Genomic DNA, 21,382 nt, shown 5'->3' on the forward strand with positions numbered 1-21,382 from the left:
TAACTATAAGGACCATTCTGTCCAACATATTAGTTATCTTGGACATGGGGAAATCATAATACAGTGGCTGGAATAATACAAATATTTCTGAAACAGTTGAATAAGGTAATTTGCTTTCATTGTAAACATATAGTTTGGTTTACTGGCCTAGAATTGTACATCAGTAATACCAATTTAATTTCATAAGATGTATTTTAATTTTTATATTCGAACCACAATAAAATACCTAATAATCAAGATACATATGTTAGGGTCTGGCTTAGAAGTTCTTTTTATTGTCTAACTACAAAATGCCATGGAATTCTGAATGAGCCTTATCACCATCAAAATTTATTTAAAATGTGTTCTAACCCTTGAAGCCAGAATGACTTGTCCTACATTTCTCTGACAGGAAACTCACTAAAGCCTTGACCAGATAAAATTAAGTGGTTATAGTTTCAGTTGGATGAAACAAGTATTTTTGTATGGATCATCATATGTGAGGGGCTTCACCTCAACTCCCTGTACATATATATGCCAACTTTATGGCTGCACAGCTGCAATGAAAAAACATAAAGAAAAATCCCCCAAACTTTGAATCATTGCTGTTGCAGAAATAAAAAAAACTGCACTGGCAGTGAATTCCAATGGAAGAAGCAATCATCACCATCATCATCCACCACTTTTTCCTTATTTTTACATCAGGTCATAGTGTAGCATCAACTATCTCCCCCACTCTTGACTCAGTGCCACTCTATTGACTTCTTTGACAGACTTGCCTGGCTATGACAGGTCTTCAGTCATGCAATCCATCTATCTCTTGGTTGGACATCCTTGTCTCCCTTGGCCTTCTTTCTGTCTATCCCATATCTGTTTTACCAAATAAATCCTGCTTTTCTGTGGATGACCAAACCACCTAATCTGTGCTCCTTGACTGTTTTGGCAACTGTAGTCATTTTACTTCAGCTCTGACTTTGGCAACGTCATTCTTTCATCTGTCCCACAGTGTGCACCCTGTTAACAATCTCAGGTACTTCATCTTCATCACGGCAAGTTTTTTATCTTTTCTGCCTTCACTGTCAAGCTTTCTGTGCCATACAGAACCACTGGTCATAAAACTCTTTTGTACAACTAACTTTTCAGTTACTTTGACATTCTTCTGTCACATACTGCCCTGACACTTTGTGCCAGTTAGTTGCAGCACATCAGATTGTACTTTGACCTCCTCAAAAAGACTTTCTTTCTCACCTATACCTCCAAGATGCTTGAAGCTGCTGACTTATTCTACTATTTTCCCTTCAACCTCAGTTTTAGGTTTCTTGTGATTACCCCCCCCCCCCATTTGTTGCCATGACCACTATCTTGTGTGTATGCAGGACCATCCAGTGTGCCTACAAATTTGCATTCCAGTCACTTATCATTTTTTTAAATTTGTTTTCATAGTTTGACTGTAATGCACATCAGCTGCATACAGAAGTTCCGTTGATCTGCCCCTCTACCAGCATGAACAGGAAGGGGCTCAGAGCTGAACCCTGATGCACAGTTACTCCCACTGGAAAGCCATCTGAATGTCCAAACATTGTCCATACTTGTGATGTTAAGTCTTTGTACAAAGCCTCCAGGACTGAGAGCCATCATAGGGCTGTCCAAATTAGCTTTCTTGGGACCTTGTCATTTGCTTTCTCCATGTGGGTGAATGCCCAGTTATACACTTTTCTAACTTCTTCTCCACTATCTGTCTATCTATCTTCCTGTCTATCTATCTATCTATCTATCTATCTATCTATCTATCTATCTATCTTTCTATCTCTCTGCAAACATCAGTTCAATTATTCTGCATTATAACCTGAATCCAAGCTGCTCACCTCTTGCCTTAATTTCTATTACTCTATATATTCATTTGTCAGTCACCTTGTCCAGCATGTTTGTGCAGTGTGACAGGAGTTCGATACCTCTGCACTGCCTGATTTGTGAATATCCCATTTCATTTTGTACATTGGTACTAGAATTCTTACTCTCCAGTTATCTGGGTTATGCCCCCTTTTCTGTCTCTCTCTTTCTCTCTCCATACAGTGATGAGTACCTTCAGCAGCCATTTCTCCCCTAATGCACCCAATATCTTGATCATATTTGCAGTTCTTTCATTTGAGCATGTCACTTTCCCTACCCTCATTTTCCTTAGGGAATTCCGTACTTGTTCTTTGGTGGTTTCTCCTTCTTCTTTTATGGTAGGCTGTCCATGTGACAGTACTGCTCCGGTGGGGTTTCTCCAATCAGAAGCTTCTTGAAGTATTCGTTTTATCTGCCCTTAATGTCTTCTGGACTGCTGAGCAGATTATTTCTGACATCCTTTATGACTGGAGAATGCAGACTATCATTTTATTTCTTCTATCATTGCCGTCTAGATTGATAGAGCTTCTTTTTGCCATCTCCTCAGTAACCTTTTAGAAGCCAATAGAGGTTCTCTGGTTCCTTGTTGTTTGTCATGTCTTTATTAGCCAGCCAGTATTCCTTCTTAGCCTGGTCTATGTTCTTTATCTTCATGCAATCCTTTCTTTTAAAATGCATTTAGGTTGTCTTTTTAATGGTTGTTCTATTGGTTTAAAATTACAGAATTTGCTTATTATAATAAGTGGTCTCAAGTACTCACTCACCTAACAATTTCATTGTCCTGTGTATTCATTCTTTACCTGTTCTTCCTCTCCTGAAGCCAAACAGGCTTTAAATGTTTTCTGGGCAGTGCTTTCTAGACCAAATTCTGTATCCCAAGCTTTTGACACTCCAGTAATATGCTTATTTTTTCCTAACAGCCTGGGTCACCATTCCAGTAACTTTGTGGTAACATGTTTCTGGGACTTAAATAGTTTTCAACCATCTGGCGTTTCAGTTAGCATCACATTCAGGCAAATTCTATTCAATTAAAATACCTACAAACTGCTTCCAGTCAAACAACCATCCTATTCTCAGATGATTATGCTGATTAAGCACAATTCTACCCAATAAGAAAAAGTCAAAGTTAAACAGCTCTTATACCAGAAAAATACTGACAGTAGCTAAAAAAGTTACATATTAAAGTACAAATAGATTCTTTTATTAAATATATTTGCTCTTTTCAATAGTGTCAGTTTTTATCTCGTCACAGAGCATTTCCTTCTCTTTAATCCAATGTCAGGAATGGTATGTATAAAAAAACGCAGTTCAAGCATTTTCTCTCTGTTAAATTCATGTAACTGGTTCTGCAATCTGTCTACACCACATTTTTGACTTTCTGTCAAATTTCATGTGATTTCTTTTGGTATTTGTAACAGCATGAGTTACATCCTAGAGACTTCTCTTTTTTTAGTTCATCACTGAATAGAGGAATGATTGCCACATCTAAGACAGTTGCAGCCTTACATATTTTGTTCAAAAATTCCAACTACAACAAAGGCTGAATAAATCAGTAAAAAACTATTCAAGAGCCTGAAATTAGCTGTAGACTTAATGGGAGGACTATGGTTTCAAATTAGGTACAAACTTCCTGTGACAATTGCCAGGTTAGTTTATACATGTCAGCTGGCAGGCACAGATGACTAACTTTATGTTTCTACCAGTGTTGAAGATATCTAAGGATAAGGATCTTATAAAAAGGTTATTTAGAACATAACATTAACAAAAATCAAAGTCTGTTGTTCAAAATGAGTAAAAAATGAGAAAAGTTACCAGGGAGTAAGCAAAGCAAAGAAAGCAGGAGTGCTACTATTACAAAATCAATGAAGAGAAAAGACCACACAAAAATATGTGCATTTTGGTGTAATATGTTGGGGGCACAGAGCACATTGTGAAAAGAGGAAGCCTTACCTGCGAAACAAAATCACATCAACATGGCATCCTCCATCTGGTCATTTAGTCTATAACAACTTAGAAAAAGTACTACTAGACAATGAGAGTGATGCAGGGGCATTAATGCTACATACAGCGGGCAACTAAGCAACATATACTTTTATGTGTGTGTGTGTGTGTGTGTGTGTGTGTGTGTGTGTGTGTGTGTGTGTGTGTGTGTGTGTGTGTGAGCATGCATGTTTATGGATTTTTTATTAGCTTTAACACAGAGACCTTAGAAATGGATGCTGTTAGACTATAAACGCACAGCTACTTCAAGACTGCCTAGAAAATTAGACTAAAACATCTTTCAACATAAGATGGAAATATAGCTCTGAGGCAATGTGAATGCACTATTCTACAGAGTAGTAAACACCCAAATAGTATTTCAGAGAAAATAAGAGGTATAAATACAATATTAAATTTCACGACTGCATGAGACGTATTCATGATTCTGAGAAATGGCAGAGGGAAGGAAGTTATTTCTTACTTATACCTGGCAGATAAATTAGTTGTGTTTCTTTGTCTTTCGGCTTTTCCCGGTTAGGGGTCGATGAAAAGTGGGCAAGCCATATATTTCTTATGTATGTCAATATCTAGGTTTAATTCAAATCTAATCAGATGTGTCGCATATAGTGTACTAGCCAGAATTTCAAAATCCCGCACTGTTAAAAAAATGGTTTCCTCAAATAACATTCTGGAAAATTTAAATAGACAACTAAATAGCATTATTTCTTTGTCTGTCACAAAAGATACCAGGCTAAACAGTGTACATAGATTTTGTTTTTCATTTCCATGCTACTAAATAACAAAGGGTGGAGAAAAGGTTAAATAAAGACTTTGAACATGTAATTTTTGTTCTAATTGTCTGTTTATTGAATGCTTCTAACAGAAGAAAAGAAAGAGAAATGGATTATTCAAATGCTAAGGTGAATTGTTTTACCAGTTAATTTTCGTCATAAATGAGGACTGTACACAACAGTAAACAAATGGCACAAAATGAAAAACATGGAAGTTACAATTAATATATATATAGTAAGAGAGATGGCGCGAAGGGTGCTTGGTGTGACATCTGGAAAGAGGAAGGAGGACAAGGAGACCTGGCGGTGGAATGAAGAAGTACAGGAGAGTATACAGAGAAAGAGGTTGGCGAAGAAGAAGTGGGATTGTCAAAGAGATAAAGAAAGTAGACAAGAGTATAAGGAGATGAGGTGCATGGCAAAGAGAGAGGTGGCGAAGGCTAAGGATAAGGCATATGGAGAGTTGTATGAAAAGTTGGACACTAAAGAGGGAGAAAAGGACCTGTACTGATTGGCTAGACAGAGGGACCGAGCTAGTAAAGATGTGCAGCAGGTAAGGGTGATAAAGGATAATGAGGGAAATGTACTCACAAGTGAGGAGAGTGTGTTGAGCAGATGGAAAGAGTACTTTCAGGGGTTGATGAATGAAGAGAATGAGAGGCAGAGAAGGTTGGATGATGTGCGGATAGTGAATCATGAAGTGCAGTGGATTAGAAAGGAGGAAGTAAGGATAGCTATGAAGAGGATGAAGAATGGAAAGGCTGTTGGTCCAGATGACATACCTGTGGAAGCATGGAGGTGTTTAGGTGAAATGGCAGTGGAGTTTTTAACTAGATTGTTTAATGAAATCTTTGAAAGTGAGAGGATGCCTGAGGAATGGAGAAAAAGTGTTTTAGTACTGATTTTTAAGAATAAGGGTGATGTGCAGAGCTGTAGTAACTACAGAGGGATTAAACTGATCAGTCACAGCATGAAGTTATGGGAAAGAGTAGTGGAAGCTAGGTTAAGAAGGGAGGTGATGATTAGTGATCTGCAGTATGGTTTCATGCCAGGAAAGAGCACTACAGATGCGATGTTTGCTCTGAGAGTGTTGATGGAGATGTACAGAGAAGGTCAGAAGGAGTTGCATTGTGTCATTGTGGATTTAGAGAAAGCATATGACAGGGTGCCTAGAGATGAGTTGTGGTATTGTATGAGGAAGTCGGGAGTGTCAGAGAAGTATGTAAGAGTGGTCCAAGATATGTATGAGGGTAGTGTGATAGCGGTGAGGTCTGCGGTGGGAGTAACGGATGCGTTTAAGGTGGAGGTGGGATTACATCAAGGATCAGCTCTGAGCCCTTTCTTATTTGCAATGGTGATGGACAGGTTGACAGACAAGATCAGACAGGAGTCCCCATGGACTATAATGTTTGCAGATGACATTGTGATCTATAGTGAGAGTAGGGAACAGGTGGAGGAGACCCTGGAGAGATGGAGATATGCTCTAAAGGGAAGAGGAATGAAGGTCAGCAGGACTAAGACAAAATATATGTGTGTGAATGAGAGGAAGGATAGAAGAATGGTGAGGATGCAGGGAGTAGAGGTGGCGAAGGTGAATGAGTTTAAGTACTTGGGATCAACAGTTCAGAGTAATGGTGAGTGTGGAAGAGAGGTGAAGAAGAGAGTACAGGCAGGATGGAGTGGGTGGAGAAGAGTGTCAGGAGTAATTTGTGATAGACGAGTACCAGTAAGAGTGAAAGGGAAGGTCTACAAGAGGGTAGTGAGACCAGCTATGTTATACAGGTTGGAGACAGTGGCATTGACAAAAAGGCAGGAGTCAGAGCTTGATGTGGCACAGTTGAAGATGTTAAGATTTGCACTGGGTGTGACGAGGATGTTCAGGATTAGGAATAAATATATTAGAGGGTCAGCCCAGGTTGGAAGGTTTGGAGACAAAGCCAGAGAGGCAAGATTACATTGGTTTGGACATGTGCTGAGGAGGGATGCAGAGTATATTGGGAAAAAGATGCTAAGGATGAAGCTGCCAGGTAACAGGAAAAGAGGAGGGCCTAAGATAAGGTTTATGGATGTGGTGAGAGAGGTTATGCAGGTGGTTGGTGTGACAGAGTAAGATGCAGAGGACAGGGGGAAATGGAAACAGTTGATCTGCTGTGGCAACCCCTAACGGGAGCAGCTAAAAGAAGAAGAAGATATATATATATATATATATATATATATATATATATATATATATATATATATATATATATATATATATATATATATATATATATATATATATATATATATATATATATATATACAGTTTTTTGAAAGAGGTAACCTACTTGTAACTTAAATATTCCATGAAAGTATGCTGTAACAGAGTTATAAGTACAGTCTGTACTGGTCGAGTATGGTAAGCTACAATTTCCTGCAACTTTCTACACAAACACTCCTAAATATCCACTTTCTCAGCACAAAGGGATTTCAAACAAAACATTCCAGACTGTGGCTTTATTTTTCCTCAAATTTTAGTATATTTAAAAAAATATATATCAGAATTTCATTGAAGAGAGAGGTCTGACTGTTGTGTTTTCCTGTCAGTTATATTAAAGTACAATTGAACTGAACCATACCTAGATTTCTAGTAGGACTCTGATAGTCAGGAGAGCATACATCACATCTATACAGAGATTCAAAACCTTCTTCCAGGACTCCACTGCTGGACCAAACGAAGGAATTAAAATCACCAACTCCTTTTCAAATTTAAGATCTGAAAACTCTTACTTGACAATGGCTGTCAATTGATTTTGCTAGCAGCACAGATATACTGCTAAGTGTTACCAAAGTAAGGAAACAGAATTAATTAATTGTGCACTTTCGAGGGTCAGAAAAGAAGCATTTAATTCCAGCTGACTCTTTTTTTTTCACTTGTAAAAACGGAACTGAATAATTCCCTACTTTAGAACAGTTGTTAAAAACATAAGCAGAGCTCAACAGGGGTCTGTGGAAACAGTGAACCAAATTGTCCATTATTCCTCAATGCACCCTGCTAGGGAAAGCGAAAAGCACTGCAGGATGTAATATTTAACTTTAAAAAAACAATATGAATATCTTTCAAATCAGCCTAGTTAAGGAAAATAATGTTTTTACTTACATAAGCATTTTTATAATATCTGCTGTCGGTAATAATGTGTTTAAAATGATATTTGAATTATGGATATAAGGGGATGCTATCAGATGATATAGTTATGTATATATAAATAAAACTCAACGATTTAGTCATTATCAATGTATCTGTTTGTTTTGTTTTTATAAATGAAAATCTGTTACTTGTCCAGAGGATTATTACTGTGTTGATAATCACATTCATCATTTACTGTGACATGCAGATTATGGAATTATAGGTTTGCTTTTTACTGTATGACTGCATAAACCTTTAGTCATTACATTACTGTGGTCTATGACCACATTATATCTAACAACGTGTAGCACAGGTAGGTACATGTTGTGCAACTGCTACCATCCTTGTATGCAAAATAAGTAGGACACACTCTGCAGCCAGAATATGATAGGCGGCATAAAAGTAAAATATTTTTTATTTCAGTGCAGAGGACCAAATTGAAAATTTTCACAGAAATTATAAACCAAAATAAAAGTATATATAACCCTATATCAGAATATAAAGAATACACCAAAAATAATGATGACTTTATATTTGTGGGCTACATTAAAGAGCTAATATAGCCCTTAACGAGCAATATGCTGCCAAAAGCATTGGCTACCTAATGTGCGATAAAACAGTCTTCAGCAGATGGTAGCCATATAGTAGCTTGTCTTGTTACCTACCATGTAAGTGTTACTTATTAGAAGAGAGTGAAGTTGCATATTCAGTACCACAAAAATTTATCAGGAGACACGTTTCTATCATTACGTTTATTATGGGTATAGATGATGAACACCATGAAATACAAGCCAACTTACTTCTCATCCCAAACAGAAATGTTTGAGTACATGTCTAGAACACACTGTGTAGGCTCTTACAAGAAAAAAATGTCATGGTTCTGTTGATTTCTATTAAGCATTAATGTCAGGAAAGACAGGAAGATTAAAACCAGAACACATACTGAAAATATTTGACCTTGCCATGGTATATTTCATAATGTAAGTGAAGGAGAATAAATTAAAAATACAAATAAAGGTTTGAAGGTGCACTAGCCATATTATTTGGATTTTGACTTAGAGGATGAGTTACATGATAAGCCTACTTTTCAGGTTCATGGTAGACATCTAGGCAGCAACACCTGAAAAGAGAACATCTACCAGATGTTAAGATGTGAAGAAAGGAAGGCAGCAGAAGGCAGCAAACAGACTAAGAAAAGGGCAGACAAAGAGATGAGGAATGTAATACAAGAATTCAAATGCAGTTTAGCCTGTTGAAGAAAATGATGACTACATATATTTCTTTTGGGTGCATGGAAGAAAGGTAGAATTTAGGCAAGATATTGCTAGTCTATACAAGTATTTTTAAATAATTATTTCTTTTGTGATATTTTCATGAAGGAGAAAGAAAGGCACACGTTGATAAAGGAAGGTGTGTGGGTAAAAAAGTACTAAAGAATGACAGAGACATTACAAAGCAGGGGGCAGAAAAAAAGTGTTTAATTAGGACTATGCGCAAAGTCCAAATAGACCATTACTCTAGGGTACTGACAAAGCTATCCATTGTGATCAATGGGTGACTGGGAAGGCTCTTTAGCCAATCTTTGGCTATTGAAGTTGTGCAGAGGAACTGGGGAAGGATGCTGTAGCATCACCATATAAAGGTTGACCAAGGAAGGGGCCAAGGACTGTTGGGCAGTAAACCTGACAGCCATACAGAGAAATACAAAAAGGTACACTGGAAGTAACTCAAACACCTCAGCAATAAAAACAGTTTGTGGGATCCTCAGCAGTATAGATTAGTACCAGGATGATTTCCGCAGTCCAGTCTCATCCATTTCTGTCAATGGGTCACAAGTGAGGTTAATATTGTACCTCCACAGATTGGGATTTATTTGACCAAAGATGAAGGATGCTGATGTAGTGGAGAAACTGGTGAAGCAAGCAAAAAGTGATTGAAGAGAAAAGCACGGAGGATGATATGGGTGATGGAAACGAAACAAAATATGTAGTTACTAGTAAAGTGTCCCAGTGATATATCCCAGACATGGCACTCTACATTTTATCTGTAATGATATATCCCAGACATGGCACTGTACATTTTATTTGTAGCAGCATCACCTTTGGTCTAAAAATTGACAAGCATCTTTACAGCTGGCATAATGTCATGTTGCTTATACGAGCGTACCAAATGACCGAAATAAATATCTGTAAAGAATTAGTTACTGAACCTCTTCACCAATTCCTTTAGTCACTGAAAAAAAGCAGTGGATTGAGAAGACATAACCTGCCTAAAGTGTTCCGTCCTCAAAACTGGTTATATTTAGCTTGTGGAAGGTATGGCTCTCCCTTATTCAACATGAGAGCACGTCACTGTTGGTGACCAAAAGATTCATCAGAGAGAAAGAGAATATGGTGAGTCAGTCTTCAGAAAAAAACATCACCTTAGACATCTATAGGAACCTGATATTTTCTTATGAGTTAGGTTAAAAAGAAAAGTACTCTAGAAAGCTGAAAGAAGAGGCAAATGGGTAGAAGTTTGCAAGTCAGTATGAAGAAATGCAAGATAATGCATTTTTAGACAGATGAACCTGAAAAGGATGTAAACACTGGGTGGAGATGTTGCATTAGTAAGAATGGTGTGAGTGTCAAGTCACATCCAGAATGAATGCCCTTTTGCAGTGCAAGGGGCATTGGCCAAGGCAACAAAATATTCTAAAGAACAGTATCAGAGGCATGGACTCCAAGAATTTGACAGTCTTCGATCCTGTGTATAGTGTGAACATGTTCGTACTATTGTGTTCAGTTTAGGTGGTTAGGCCATAAAAAAGAAGCCAGCTTGTTGGCGAGTATGTACAGGAGGTTTGGAAACCTAATAAGAAAGTTGGCATACCAAGAGTGCAAGAAAATGGCTCAGCAATTTTTGATGCAGTTAGTGGAAGATAAAAGATGGGATGCTAATATAATATGGTATTAGACTCTACATTGTCTTGCATCTGAGGGGAGCTAAGTGCATGGAGGTAAGAAGGCAGGATGTGGAACAAGGGCTGAACAGTTAGGAGCAAGATGAATATGAGATGCTACTTCAAATACATCATGCTAGGACCATATCACTGGAGTGGATACACACACAATACGGCATTCAAGAAGGCATGCAGCAGTGGGAAATGCAAGGAAGGGGGGAAGACAGCTGTACAGGAGTTAGCTGTGAAACTAAGATGGACACAATAAGCCAGGTAATCCCTTTTGGTTAGCACCTTTGTATGTTCATTTGGTCATTTCTGAGTATGTGCATTATAATGTATAAGGAAAGAAACATACAGACATTTAATAGGTGAAAGTCTGAAATGTACACATTAAACTGAGACGCTAGATGGTAAGTATTCTACACCAGATGCAGATCTAATATGCAGCTCCACTCATTTCCATAATAGCAAATCATGCTGCACAGATGCATCCACTGCGGGTGCTGCCTTTTCTAAGGAACCCCCAGTGTGCAGCCATGTCTGTATGTGGTGTATCTGTAAGATTCTTGTTTTTATCATATATGTTTATATATATTTATCACCCTGTGAGGAGGATGCTGCCATGTTCTGTGTGACTCCAAGCCATGTGTAATGTGGTGATACTCTGTGTTGCTGGCAACAAGATATGAACATCATCTGACATTTACATATGCACAATATCATCCACATGCCCTGAGTCATGGACACTGGAGAGCACATAACATCTCCATCAGTGGTGTTCCCTGTGAAATAATATCAACAGTAACAGTAAATGGCAATATGGCAGACCAAGTTACCGCATGAAACAAGCTGCACATGCAGCTTGGTCCAAAACAAATATGAGATATACAATTATGAGATAATACTTGGACTAAATGTATGCCAAGCCTTAGTTCCTGTGGAACTTCCAAAGGAAACATTGGATAGAGAATGTATGAAAAGAAACATGCCACAATCCGAATACAGATGTGAATTGTGTACATTGAACTAACTATGCTGGGCATCCTGAGAGATGTGAGACCATCAGTCATCACATGTGCCAACATCATAGTTACAAACCAGAATGATTTCTGATGCCCCAGTGGTAAGCAGGTTGTCAGGAAAAGTCCCTTTATCTATCAACTGCCCAGAATGTGCCCCTTACATGTGTGGCTTTTCATATTGTATTGATTTTCCATGCATTTTTACAGATATGATCAATCAGGTCAATAATTCCTTTGTAGCACTGGAGGGAAGACTTGCCATGGCCATCTGAATTCACCTGCCACAGCTGCTCACACCATTACCAGGAGTTTCACTCTTCCCAACCGCCATTTGTTTATGCTTGATAAACTTGCTTGTGAAAGGACTTAATTTTCAGAAATGGCGACAATTTTCTCTCTTTATCTTTGTCACTTGACATTGTGCAACCTACAAATCATAACAGATACATGGAATATCTCATCAGATGCTATGCAACATTTATTTTAAAATAGGATGTAGCCAGGTATACATTATTATCAAAGTAATTACCATTGTGCAATATGTCTACTATTCAACTTGTTAAAATACACAACAGGTAATATGCTGACTACACCAGTATTGTTATAGTGAATAATGTAATTTGGCTTGTTACAGCATTACTCTAACCTTAAAGTAGGAGTTGTAATGCACACATAACATCATCATGCACAGGTTCCAGGCACACATTAATACGCTACCGCAATAATGTATTGTTCAAAACTGACCTCAAGTAAGCTGCAACATACACTGGATTAAAAATCCCACAAAAATGTACTTCCTACTTGTCACCTTCCATGCTGTATTGATCTTCCATGTACTTTTATGAATGTGGTCAATCAGGTCAATAACTCTACTGTGGCACTGGAGGGGAGACTTGCCATGGTCATCAGCTGCATTCACCTGGCACAGCAAACCCTAACACAACTTATGGCTGATGTTGAGACTGTGCAACTGCATAGATAGCAATCTTGCAAAGCAGAATTATTTAGTAAACATAGTAAACAATCGCAATTAAGAGATCAATAAACTTGATTGTGATGATATTACCTATAAACAAGATTTCCGATTCTTTTATCAGTCTTATGAATCTAGGATGATGCAATCATTGATACAAATAGTCAGCTATCTGACCAGGGCATATGTTTATAATCAGAAGAAGCATCTCCTCCTCAACTCTACATATCTTCCTGATTGGCTATTAATACCCAGTGAATTTCAGCAAGGTCCAATCAGGTTGTAGAACCAATGAGAGATCTCTCTGAGTGTTCTTTCTCTCCAATAAACAAATAGGAGAGGTTACAACAACAGCTATGGAGAAGATGGCTATGCTGACACTGATGAGAAGCATGGAATCAGAAAAATACCACTTTTAACCCCCACCACTTTGCAGCTGACATAGTAGCATTTGAGGTATTCTTTGAGATGAAGGTAAGGCATTTTGCTTACAAGCCCTCTCACAAATCATTTCTACAGTCTCAAGACACTGAAAAAAAAAGCCCTATGATCTTTAAAGAAATTAAAAGATTTTATTTATTATTTTTTTTTATGAGGGCTGACAAGGCTGGGGGTGGTAATCACAACTATGGATTATTATATACAGAGCATGTCCTTCCTACTAAATGACATCAAACACAGCATTAGAATACAGTAAGAGAAATGGTGTTGCTTAGATTAGGAGAGAAGAAAAGAAAATATGGTTATAACTTCAACTTCACCGTCAGTTTTATTCTAGTGACTATATATCTAAGCATTGTACAACAAATTAGTAAATTAGAAAAACATAAAATAAGGAAGCTGTACATAATAGAAGAACTAAATAAAAATAATAAGAAGTACAGCAAAGCAGTAATTAAAAGTCTGTGTGAACTGAAACTTTGAGTTGGGATATGTGCATCTTTCAAGAATATAATACCATCTCTAAACAAATGAAAATGAGTCTTCCAAGGAAAACATATGAAACAACTTATATGTGAAACTTTAAATTCAGACTTATCAAAATAAGAATTTTACTGAAATCAGCTAGTAAAAAAGGTTGAAATTTAATTAAAAAAACACTGACTGGCTTTAAAGTTCATTCTCCATTGCTCCAAGCAGAAGATTAACAACTTGTGCAAGAAAATTACAGCCTGTGAAGTAAAATTAGGCAAGACATTTCCTGGAATGATATAAGGTATGCATCAGTACACACACACCTCCAAAATGAGCAGCATGTCCTAGTGAAGATGGATCTTGGTCCTCTGTTAGATTTGTTAACATTCAGATACCCCATAGAAAGTAGGACTGTAGTCTTAGGTTGTGACCAGCTATAAAAGACAATAATCCATACACTCCCTTCAATTTGTATTTCCCCTGCAGAATAACATAAGAATATTAAACCAACAAATGCCCTTGTGACATTAATAAAGTTAACTTTATAAGCACATCAAACCCAGCTATGTTCTATACAATAGAATAAAACTACAGCTATCGTATAAAATGTGACCCTCTAATAATCCTAAAAGAACAGGTAAAGACTAAGAAAACTTTATTAATAGGCAGATTTGTTACCAGATCCAAAATATACACAATACCAAGGTACAAAAGTGCTGTGTAACCATGGAGTTAGTAAATATAACCCAGGGATGTGTGGGTCCCCTTTCCACATGGTGAAAGTATGGGGCTTGCCCTCTTGCAAAAATCAATTTGTTTTTGGCTCACTAAATATGGTTTTCACTGTCACTGCTCTTAATTATTGGCACTCAGGGAAGCTGCATTGTTATACTCATCATGAAGCCAAAGATTCAAGATATAACTGGTATACTACAAAATTGTATTGCCTGCTGGCTCTACAATATTACGAGTTCTACTATATTACCTGAAGAGGTGTAGTACCAAAGCTTGATTATTTCCAAAATTGTACATCCAGCTTATAATGCTTTAAAACATCTGGATAGGTGAACATATAAAGCTTTACAGACACTTTATGCAGATACATTTCCTAAAAAAAAAAGACTACAGTGGTAGTTGCTGACCTGGTAAACTCAGCACTAACCATTCTAGCTAGTATTTTGTTATACTTATCATAGAAGGAAATAACGTAATTAGCTAAATACTTAAAAACAGCTTGTTTTATCACTGAATTACCTACCCACTTACCCCTCGATTAAGGAAACAAATGACTGTCCAATCTGAATAAAATTTTTGTTTGTTGTACTTAATATCTTGGGACCCTATGGATGGTCATGCAGTACAAAATTCTTTCTCGTTAATTTTCCCTCGTGCAATAGAAAACATGAAGGTGAGCAAATTGATTCATGGCAAATTCAGATACCACCTTAAAATAAAGTAGGGATTTTTCTTACAATTACACAATCTTTGTGGAAAACTGTGTAAACCTGCTTACACATTAGGACATGCAACTCAGAAATCTTTTTAGCATGAACATGTATGACTGCTAATATTTATTATAATGCTTACTGTCTCATACTAAATTTTCTGTATTTTGGTGTGTGTGTGTGTGTGTGTGTGTGTGTGTGTGTGTGTGTGTGTGTGTGTGTGTGTGTGTGTGTGTGTGTGTGTGTGTGTGTGTGTGTGTGAGTGTGTGTGTACCTGGGTTAAAACTGTAAACAGTCATTAGTAACCAGTGTTGTACTCTGATAACAAATCAAAATAAATAAGAATAAAGCAAAATCTGATCAGAGTCCGCATGTTCAAACAAAATTAAAGCCAGCTTCTCAAAGCAAATTTTAGATCCAAGGTTAGGGCCAATGAATGTTTAGTTCTTAAATGTAAACTATGTTCTAGACGTTAGTCAACAAATGTTCTTTGTAGCTAAAGGAAACTCCGTGATTAGGCAGACTGATAAGGTTGAAAGATGTACCTTAACAGTTGAACAAGCAAATCACATATAGAACAAAGGCATAATTTAAGAACTCATATGTATCTGTATTAATGGACATATTCCTATCAAAACTAATTTACTTAAAACAATAAGATTTTCTGGGGAAAAACTTGCTGGTGAGTAGTGTTAGAGGTTCTACTATAGACATTCAGTTTAGCAGAGTGAACCTTGATTATCTTGACTAGAATGGAACAATTCTGTCTCTTTTATCTTTAGAAGTTTCTTAAGTAATTGGTGATGGATGAGAAAAGGCAATTAGAACACCCTGGTTGTAAAGGAAATGAATTGAAACAGAGTGCAATACTTAGTGCAAAATGTATGGAGCACCACTGAGGAGATGGTGATGTAAAATTACAAAAAGACGAAGGAAGAAAAACTTACATATTTATGTAAAACTGAAGTGAAAAGTAAGATCCCCATTGACAGAGCAAACATTGTAAAGAGAATGATAACCCCCCTTGGAAAGACATGCAATAATAGGTATTCAGAATACCCAACCCAGTCAACAAAGGATAAATAAATAAATAAAAGTCACTGGGAAGGTCCTTGTACCTTCTTAAGTACTGCAAACTGTCTGAGTGAATGGTTATCAACTTGAACTTTGAATCATTGCTCCACAAGTTGTCTTTTTTGTTACCTTCACCATTGGAAGGATGATTTTTCTAATAGCTGTTTATATTAAAGGAGATGTAAATGCTACTGAAAAAAATAAGAAACATTTCAGATTAAAAGTAGATAAATGATTGTTCATTATTTTTTCAGTGAAGGGACTCTCCTACAGTATGAGAAGGACCAGTAATCAAACCTCCTACAGAAAGAAGGTAACATGAAAGAATGGTGATGGGGATGGTTAAGAAATATTATTCAATATAAAGAGACAACAAAAATTCTCCTGTATAAGTATATGTGTCCCTAACTGTTAGGGATGATGGATAAAGATCCAGAGCTAAATGGTAAGAAACAGCTGAGGAGAGTGTTATAATACCACAACCATGCCCCAGCAAAAGTTTTATATGTGAGAAGTGGCTATGAGAAATCATTCCCAGTCACATAAATTATCTAACTGGACCTGCTACATTATGCGAGTTGCTGTGTTCAAGGACTGTATGTACATACTTGAAACAGCATGAAGGCTAAGTGTGAAGATGCAGCAAAAAAGGAATAATTTGTTAAACAAATTGCATTAGACCTGTTCTATTGCAGAAATAACTCAATAGTGCCTGAGTCTGTTCTCATAACACAAAAGCCCTTTGCTGTGTTCTTGTTAGTCCCTTGTCAGTCATATACTGGGAAAGACAACTGCTATTCTATACACACCTTAGGTGATAAAGTCATCAAATAAGCAACATGTGCTATTGATCTGATATATTTACAACTTACTCAGTGAAAAGGATGTTCATTTATTTTTGTCTCTGCAGGAAAGCCCACTGGCTTCTCCAGTCATCTAAAACGGGAAACAAAGCTACATTCAGAACTGGTTGCAGTCAGATGTCTTTGGCTGTCCATTGGTTTATGCACATGTACATATTGCCTAGTATCTGACCCAAGAACTTTTCATCTAGAACTGCTGAGAACCAACTAGACAAAACATTCTGATTTTGATTTTATTAAACATGTTTTATTAAGAAAAAATACCATTATCAGAATGTACAGAAAAACATAGTAAGATATAGTGTCCCCTATTAACTGCTGCATGATATGTGTAGCTGCAGCTTTACGCAGTCTAGGAGGAGGATCTACACTTGCCCTGAGTGAAGGAATCCATACCCCCTTGTAAAAGAGAGGGTGAAAAAGAGAGAGTCATACACACACACACACACACACACACACACACACACACACACACACACACACACACACACGCACACACGCACACACACACACTCACTCACACTCACACACTCAAACACACAAATACACACATGTGGGTTTCTCTGATAAAGTGAGACAGTATTATAGAGAGATGCAACATGAAAGACTGAGTACCAGAGATGCGGGTCTGTCACGTGGGAGTGGAATCAACTGTGAGCTGTCTATCTGAGCTGAATTTTGAGAACACTATAAAATGTGTTTGAATAATATGATGGCATTACAAATAACCTGCAGTGCACAATGCCACTGTAAATAAATTAGAGTGAAATGACATAGTGAGTCTCGAAAGTTCTTGCTAATATTACATTGTTGGAGAACTCAGGCAATGTTTGTCTGACTATACCAAACTAATATATGTATGAGAGTGTACTTTATCTGAAGAAGTCTCCATGAGAGATGAAAGTGCTTATGTATTGTGTTTTTATTCTTTATAACTAACAGTATTTTATTCACGTTGAGGTCCAGTCAGTTTGTAGATATTTTACTGGTTTGGTGAAGCTTGGACTGTGTTTTTTAGTTAGTTTAATATATTTTGATTCTCACATTGTGGCCAGCAAGTGCTAACTCACTGTGAGCTGATTTGCCCACAAAAAAAGAGAAAGAGGCCTGACTGTGTACTTTGTGAAAAATTGCTATTTTCTCTCTTGAAAAGCTGCGACTCCTGCTGATTTACTGTGAGTATAACAAGGGTGAATTTCAAACTGCAACATTAAATGAGTTATTAATTGAATGCTAAGCAGACTGACAAGCTTCTCTTTTGTGCCATACCCAGAAGCAGAGAAACAAAAGCAAATGGCAGACCCTGACAGAGAAGAAACTGTAACTACTTAAGCCAAGATTAAAAAAGAAATGTATTGCATGTCAGCCTGAGCCAGTGTTTTGGCAGATAAGAAATAGCTAGAAGAAAACTTACAAAGATATTAGAAAAAAAGTGTTGGAAAAAATGTTCTTTCAGTGTGAACCCTGTAATGAAGTAAAACATTACTGAACCAATTAACAAGAATGGCAAAATTGTGTTAAACTTCTAGACTATGAAATGTAGCTAACTGCATTTTAAATTAAAAACTGAAATCAATGAATTATGAAATGTTGCAGTATCAGATTATCAGAGAATTGGGGAAAAGCTGTGGAAATTCCCCTAGTAAATGTTAAATGTGGAAAAGTAGTTTGCTTAAAGTGATTTGGTCAAGATCATGGCTGGATCATGGCATATCTACTATCTACTGAATTAAGTGCCATTATGCATTTGCATTGTTTTTATTTAGTATTTATTTGAGCTATTTTTTAATAAAAAACTTCATAAACATTTTATTTCCCCATGGCCTAAATAAATTAAGTGTACTCCATCCTGATGCCACTGTAGCCAGAGAGAGAGAGAGAGAGCATTTTGTCCATAGATTTTAGTGGTTGTAAACCTGAGCATGCATGGCAATGTGCCCATTAAAGTCTATGGATGTAATTTATGCTTTCACTGATATGATGTCACTCAGGTTAAAGTTTCCTTTTAAGTTTAGTGATATGACTGTAGGGAAAGCGCTTGTATAAAATGTTTTTCCACCAGCAAAAGAAACTGCCAAACAGATTCACCAATGCTGTGAAAATGTCATTCACCGCTTTGTGCACTACTTGATGTTGTACAAAGGTAGGAGATTATTTATGAGCAAATCACTTTAAAAAGTGAAGCAGTAACTGATATACAAATCATTGAAAAGTTTTGTAGCAATCCAAAGTCTGTGTGTGCTAAGAAGAATAATTGTACTGGCTTTTCTGAGAATACAAGCCAGAAAGTTGTAGAGTGTGTATACTAGGGAATAGTGAAGAAAAGTGATGTTTTTATTATTATTATTATTATTTTTTGAAAGTAGCAAATCAGGCAGTCCACTGCACTCGATATTTAACTATAGTCTAAATGTAAACACAAATCAATACATGAAACACTGCTACAACTAATGGGATATTATTTTTAAGATAGTTTAGCTATATTAATGAAGATGGTCCAGTGGTATGGACCTATATGTCTCCACAAATTTCTCTATACTGTTAACCACTCTGTACAAAGTTAATCTAATATAGTTAAAACTGCCACATCATCCCTATATATATCAATCTCACTATTAACTCATATATTAATCTAAGATCATAGTACTGCAAACTATTTCCACAATCTATGCTGCCAGTCTATTAACACTAGGTACCTTGATATAGTGCTCTAACAGCTTAATGCTCACTGGCAACAACTTGATTCTACTTTTCCTTCAGTCCATATGTGACTGCTACAAATACCTGTTTAAGTTTAAGGCTAGCGTCTCACCAAAATATACTCACAGAATCCATAAAGGTGTCAGTGCCCAATTTCACCTAGTATCTGCATACTGTTCACATAAAAATGGGCTTCCTTATACTTAGATACTTAAGAAATCTCTTCCTAAGCCTCAAAAGCTTCTGAGACAAATTTGTGACCATAACACTCATCAGCATAATAATGCAACCATGCATGCAATACCTGTTTCACCATGCATCACAATCTCTACTGAATTGGCCTACCAGAGCATTTAAGGCATCAACAGCTCCCCAAACACAAGGGAATTCCTAATCATGTGTGACTCTATAGTGAGACATATAGCTACTCCACTGAACAAGGTTTGCAAAGATGGGGCAATGGTGATCTGCATCTCAGGAACTAGGATATACCAGATGTCCATCCGCATCATTACAGGAACATGGTTAAAATGCAGTGATCACACCCCTTTCCCCTACCAGGGTATAATAGTCTTCACTTATTCAGACCTTCTACTGAAGGTGCCTCTGTAACCAGTAATGACACATCCCTTACCATAGACTTATATGATAATGGCCATCAATTCCTTCCCATGATAATAACAAAATAAAACCTCTTATCATATCCTGGCCAACTACAAAATCTCCAATATGATACTCATAACCCTTGAAGCATTTCTAAACAAGCTAGAGTCCATTACTATTGAATCTATACTTTTATTATTGGGGATTTTAATTATCCAACCATTGAATGAAATGTTTGAAGTAGTGCAGATAAATATGCTTACCTTTTCTTAGACTTTATTAATGTAGTCATTTGACCAGATTGTGCACTATCCCATAAGAGGATCATATGTACTAGACATGAGCATTACAAGCACAGCACCATCATGTCATATACCTTTAATTACACCACCATTGCTTAAGTCTGACCATCATATATTGGTCCTCAACATTAGAACCCACCCCAAAACACTTATAAACCCTACCATCTTCAGAGATTTTTCTAAGAAAAAAAATACTTAAACTACATGGTGACCAGAGGAGGTTTAATAGCTTTCTTCTTCTTGAGGACCTAGCAACAAACACTGCCAAATTTGTGAAGAGGTTCTATTTTCACCCCTATACCCTTGTTGAGACTTTAATTTATTCCTAAGGTACATCATTGTTTCTAATACATTACAACAAGAGAAAAAAAAAGACATGTTCCTCTGGAATAAACTGAAAACACAACACATCGAAATTAAACATAAAAAGATAACAAAAATCTTCATTTTAAAATCAAATCTAAGGCCTCTGGACATTATGATGGAATAAATTACAAAAATATGAAAATGGACTTGGATACAGTGAGCCACATACGTCTGCTCAGGATACTATTAATATGTTCTACAAAAGTATTTACTTTTTCTTTCATGACTACATTTTTTTCATACTTTTTGCCCCCCACCCCCATAGCTGACCATCAGCTGTTCACGAGAGCCTGAAGAGAGTGAGGTACTTCAGGGAAATGTCATACTCCTACTGAGGAAGATTTGTTTGTTATATCCTAAGTTCCTGTT

The sequence above is a fragment of the Protopterus annectens genome, chromosome 1.part1 (genome assembly GCF_019279795.1).
Source record: "Protopterus annectens isolate FY-2018-M chromosome 1.part1, PAN1.0, whole genome shotgun sequence".
Classification (NCBI taxonomy): domain Eukaryota; kingdom Metazoa; phylum Chordata; order Ceratodontiformes; family Protopteridae; genus Protopterus; species Protopterus annectens.